Raw genomic sequence first — 6,000 nt, forward strand, 5'->3', positions numbered from 1 at the left:
AGAAAGAATGTGTCCAAGGTCAAAAGGGGGAGACATAAGCTCCTTCCAGGGCTTCCTCTCCCAAGTGTGTGGCCCTGGATACCAAATAAGGTCCCACAGTGCCCATCCATCTTGCCACAAACGGCAGGATCTCCTTCTTTTTAACAGCTGAGTAGTCTGAATAGTATTTATCTATAATTATACATATAATTATATACATATTTACATACTTCATTTTCTTTTTTTTAATTGGAGTATTTTATTGAAGTATAGTTGATGTACAGTGTCATGGTATTTTTGGTCGAACAACATAGTGATTCAACAATCAAATATATTATGAAATAATCACAACGAATCCAATAACCATCTCTCACCACACAAAATTATTGTAGTATTAGCAAATATATTCCTTGTGTGGAATATTACGTACTCATGGCATTTAATTTTAAAACTGGAAGTTTCTATCTCTTAATCCCCTTCACCTATTTTGCCCAACTGTACCCCCCTCCCTTCTGGAAAACACCAGTTTTCTCTGTGTATCTATAAGTCTGTTTCGGTTTTGTTTTGTTTGTTTTGTTTTTCTGATCACCCATATAAGTGAGATCATATATTTGTCTTTCTCTGCGTTACTTATTTCACTTAGCATAATACCCTGTAGGTCCAACCACATTGTCGCAAGTGGCAAGATTTCATTCTTTTCTTTGGCTGATATTCCATTGTATATATATCTACGCTTCACCTCTTCTTCATTCATTCATCTGTTGATGAACATTTAAGTTGTTTTCATGTCTCGGCTATTATAAACACTGTTGCAATGAACATAGGGGTGTGTGTATCTTTTTGAATTTGTGGGTTTTTCTTTTTTTCCTCTTTAGGTAAATACCCAGGCATGGAATTTCTGGATTGCACGGTAGTTCTATTTTTAATTTTTTGAGGAACTGTTTTTTTTTTTTTTCACATTGTTTTTCACAGTGATTGTACCAATTTACATTCCCACCAACATTGCATGGGGGTTCCCTTTTCTCCACATCTTAATCAACATTTGTTATTTGTTGCCTTTTTGGTGATAGCCATTCTGACAGATGTGAGGTGATACCTCGTTGTAATTTTGATTTGCATTTAACTGATAAGGAGTGATACTGAGCATCTTTTCATGTGTCTGTTGGTCACCTGTATGTTTTCTTTGGAGAAATGTCTTTTTAAGTCCTCTGCCCATTTTTAAATTGAGTAATTTGTTTTTTGATATTAAGTTGCATATCACATTTTCTTTATCCATCCACGGACACTTAGGTTGCTTTCATGTCTTGGCTGTTGTGAATAATGCTGAAATGAACATGGGAGTGCATGCATCTCTTTGAGATACAGATTTCATTTCCTTTGGGTATACACCCAGGAGTGGAATTGCTGGATCCTACGGTAGTTCTGGTTTTAATTTTTTTGAGGAAACTCCCTTCTGTTTTTCACAGTGGTTCTACCAATTTATATTCCAAGAGAGAGCACTTTCGTACAGGAATGAATATGTCCCTGGAAGAGCAGTGCTCACTGTTTGAATGGGCACCAAAAAGGACAGAACTGAGAGACCGGAGGAGGGGGACTGGAGCACGGAGAGTGGGAAACTGAGGGGCTTATGTCCCTGTTAACGGGTCCAGTTGTGTCCTCCAAGAGGGAACTGTTGAAGTGCTAACCCTTGATACCTCAGAACGTGCTCTCATTTGGAAATAGGGTCATTGCTGCTGTTACTAGTTCAGTTAAGATGAGGTCATCCTGGAGTAGGGAAGACCCCACTCCAATATGGCTAGCATCCTCATCAGAGGAGGAGAGGGACACACAGAGGAGGAGCTCCATGTGAAGATGGAGGCAAAGACTGGAGTGATACATCAACCAGCCAAGGGTTGCTCCAGCTGCCAGCTGCCACCTGCCAGGAGAAGCATGGGACAGATCTCTTCCTCAGAGCCTCCAGAAGGAGCCAACCCTGTCGATACCATGGTTTCAGACTTTTGGTCTCCACAGCTGTGAGAGAATACATTTTTTGCTGTTTAAGCCGCCAAGTTGGTGGCACTTTGTTATGGCCGCCTTAGGAAAGAAACTAAGATAGTTAGTTACCTTCATAGTTTGAATCTAAGACGCCTTCTTGCTCTTGGCTTCACACACCCACCACCCTGTCCAAACTGGTTCATTCATAGTCCCCACTCAGAGACACCTAGGCTCACTCTGTTATCTGGAAGACTTCCACATCTCCATCCTAACTCTGTAATAAGGAAGAGCAAATCTGATCCTGTCTTGAATCTGTTTCTTTTACTTTAAACTTTGCATCCTATTGCTTTCTTACTACAAGTTAATCACTAAAGGGATGTTGCTTGTAGATTAAAGTATTCATAATGGTCCATGTCTGAGAACCCTGCCTCCCATGTCTGAGCATTAAGCTAAAATACCTTTGCTTAGCTCACAGGAAACATCCTGATCAGACCTGCCTGTGGATGGCTGCAAGAAACAAGAAATTAACACATCCCCTCTGCAGTCTGAGTCTGGCCAGAACCAGGAAATACTTGCAACAATTTATCGTCTTTTTACTTTACCTCTTCACCTCCCCCGTATTTGTTCTATAAAAGAAACTAGCATCCAAACGTGGGCAAGATGGTTCTTTGGGACACTAGTCCACCATCTTCTCGGTCGGCTGCTTTCCCAAATGAACTCACTGTTCCTTGCCCCAACAACTTGTCTCTTGATTTATTGGCCTGTCATGCAGCAGGCAGTAAGAACTTGGACTCAGTAACATTTCAAGTCACAATTCAAGTCCCCTACCCTGCTATGCCCCTTTTCATGTTTATAATGGGAGCCAGGAAACACTTTCTGGCCCTGTGAATTAGTGAGTGGGGAAAAATGCTTTGGAACTAGTAGTAGAAGCTTTGGGGTGACATTTTCCCTCTTTTACTCATCTCCTCTCACATCCCCGTGGCAGTTGGGTGCAGAGACTCAACTCATATTAAGGAACAGTCTCGGAAGCATCCTCATGGGGGGCCCAGATTCCAGCCTGCACTGTCCCTGTAACCTTGGTCTCCGAGGGTTTCCTCGCAGGGTTGCTGAGGGTGGTGCAAGATCATGCACAGTGCCCTGCACGTCAGGCCCTGCAGCCCTGCCCCTTCTCACCTGACCCTTGGCTGTACACCTTTATTTGACTCATCCACTTCTCAGGTGAACAAACGTGGGCCTTGAGATGACACCTCACTCCTGGCCCCATACGTGATGAATTCTGTCTCCACTTCTTGAACTAAACTAAAAAGCTAGGACTCAGGGATAGGATCCTCATGGTTGGCCTGGTGGTTTCTTCACACACGACAACCACCTCTTTATTCTCCCTCCAGGCCCCAAGCAGTAGGATTTCCACAGACCAAGGGTCCGTGCCCTCATCTGACTCTCACTTATTCCAAGCCCCAGGCTCAGACCAGCCCTGCACGTCTGCACTCCTGGATCACGAGCTCCCTGGGAAATGATGGGTGGGAGTGCGGTGGCAGCAGCTGCTGTTAAGTCTTTTTTTTTTTTTTTAACATTTTTTATTGATTTATAATCATTTTACAATGTTGTGTCAAATTCCAGTGTTCAGCACAATCTTTCGGTCCTTCGTGGACATATACACACTCATTGTCACATTTTTTTCTCTGTGATTTATCATAACATTTTGTGTATATTTCCCTGTGCTATACAGTGTAATCTTGTTTATCTATTCTACAATTTTGAAATCCCAGTCTATCCCTTCGTTAAGTCTTATTCAGACCTAGTCATGCCAGTGCTGTTCTAGCTACTTCGAACACAGGTGCTCTGGCTCCAGACTCCAGGTAAGAAAACCAACAGCTTTTATGCTTTCCTTATGCCCTTACATAGGCTCTTACCAAGGGCAGAGTAGACATTGGTGGGTCTACCAGGAGCCCAAAGACCAAGGGGAGGCGCATAACTGGTCACCCTTCTCCAGGGTGGCCTCCACTGGGGACACTGCCCATGCTCTGCTTGACTCTGTCATTTACAGGTCCTTCCCTGGCTCCTTGAACTTTGACCCAAGTAATTTTTCATCCATTTCACATATTCAGGAAGAATGGGATTTTGATGAGTTGGACAGCTGCCAGGTATGTAAGTGGGTGCCATAAAGAGGGACTGAGCATGTTTGTGGAGCCTTTATTTCCTCCTTCACCTTCACATGACACAAGTCTGTCCTTGAGAGAAGTACAAACACCATCTGTCTCTTGTCAACAAGGGGCAGGGGCCTCAGATACTCAGACCCTGTTCTCCTGGGTGGCAGGCTGCCAGGGGTTGTGCAAGTGGTGGGTGGTTCCAGGCGGGAACTGGACTTGACACCATCATATCTCTTTGCTATGTGTCTACCCGCATGTTAGCAGGGGTAGGCAGCAAAGAAACTTCTTGCCTGGGATGATTGTCAACGATTAAGAAACTCCTTTCCCCCTGCCCTGGCTTTCTTCCTCCTTGCCTTTCTCTTTCGATTGAGAAAACTGGATGCAACATCCTGCCTCAAAAGACTCCCTTCTCAAGAAAACCCTCCCTCCAAGGCCCAGAGAATCAGGTCATTTGAACATGCCCCATGCTAATGAATACACTCGTCCCTTGCTTTTCAGCTGTTCCGTTCCTGGTCTGCATCCTGTATCTTGAGGTTTTAGAGGGTAGAGACAGTATCTTCTACTTTTGGACAAGTCAGATGCTACGGCATGGGACCTTCATGGTCTTAGGCAGCAGTGTGGACAGCAAGTTGGAAACGACAGCGTGTTATCCTGCATATCGGCCAGGAGAGGCTGGGTACTGCTGGCACAACAAGCAAGCTCAAGGTGCCAGAAGCTACAACCTCGAAGATGTATTTCTTGCTCACAGTCAGCTGAATTTCTCCTCCATGTCATCTGAACCTGGGACCCAGGCTGATGTAGAAGATCCTATCTGAAGAATTCCTGGTAGTCATGGTGAAGGGAAATGAGAACATGGATATTAACACTTCTGAACTGTACAATTAAAAATGGTTAATGTGCGAAAACAGACTCATGGACATAGAAAACAAACTACGGTTAAAAGGGGAAAGGGAGGGGAGGGATAAATTAAGGGTTGGGGATTAACAGACGCATATTACTATATGTAAAACAGATAAACAACAAGGACCTACTGTTTAGTACAGGAAATTATATTCCATTTCTCGTAATAACATATAATGGGAAAGAATCTGAAAATAAAATATGTATGTATGTGTATGTATAACTGAATCACTTTGCCGTACACCTGAAACTAACATTGTAAATCAATTACACTTCAATAAAAAATGGTTAATATGGTAAATTTTATCTTATGTGTATTTTAACACAATAAAAAAAGAGAATGAGAGAGACAGAATGGAGAACCACACAGTAGTCACACACAGTGGCTTCTGCTGGAAAGTTTGCTCACATTTCATTGATCAGAGAAAGTCATATGGCCAAGCCTGCCCTCAGTGAGACAGGGAAGAGTAATCAACTCCAGGGAAGCTCCGTGAGTCTCTGGAAATATTAATACAGTCTCCTAGACCCTGCTTGAATGCAAGAGCAAGCCCTTGTCTATTCCTCTTAGAACTGGGGAAGCGGGGCAGCTGCCAGGTAGGGGGAGACCTGGCTCTCCTGATTTTTTTTTTTTTTAAACAGGGAAATTTTAATACAGAGTTACTAACTAGTGAAAGGTGGTGAACTATTAAAAGAGGGAAATGGGACTGTAAGGGGTGCAGAAGTAGCAAATACAGAAAGCAACAGAAACACGCAGCCAGTCGATGGCAGAGAAATTTGCCAGAGGGCAGGTGCTTGAGCGGGTCTATAGAAAAGCAATCCATTCTGGAGAAACTGGCCTGAGGGTGCATGTAAGCCAGAGGACTGATGCTCATTTTATTTTTTTCATTTATTTACTTCAAAAAATTTCATTGGTATTTTATTTTCATTTCCATAATAGGGAAAAAAATCTGAAAAATAAAGGCTTATGATTACCAGGAGGAAGATACTAGTTAATAAT

General features: G+C 43.0%; 1 protein-coding gene across 8 annotated transcripts in view; it reads left to right on the top strand.

Moving 5' to 3' along the window:
- SH3BP5L (SH3 binding domain protein 5 like) overlaps window positions 1–5,304 on the top strand; it is a 33,784-nt gene extending 28,480 nt beyond the window's left edge. For 4 of the 8 annotated variants that reach the window (XM_072952877.1, XM_072952851.1, XM_072952871.1 and 1 more), the window contains 3 exons: window positions 855–889; window positions 1,446–4,097; window positions 4,602–5,304. The gene's annotated coding sequence lies outside the window, so the exon portion shown is untranslated. The remainder of the gene's footprint in view (window positions 1–854; window positions 890–1,445; window positions 4,098–4,601) is intronic. The other 4 variants (XM_072952868.1, XM_072952864.1, XM_006219386.4 and 1 more) reach the window with 2 other exon arrangements.
- Window positions 5,305–6,000: the final 696 nt, after the last annotated feature.

Source organism: Vicugna pacos, chromosome 3, assembly GCF_048564905.1.
Source record: "Vicugna pacos chromosome 3, VicPac4, whole genome shotgun sequence".
In the NCBI taxonomy this organism is placed as follows: Eukaryota; Metazoa; Chordata; class Mammalia; order Artiodactyla; family Camelidae; genus Vicugna; species Vicugna pacos.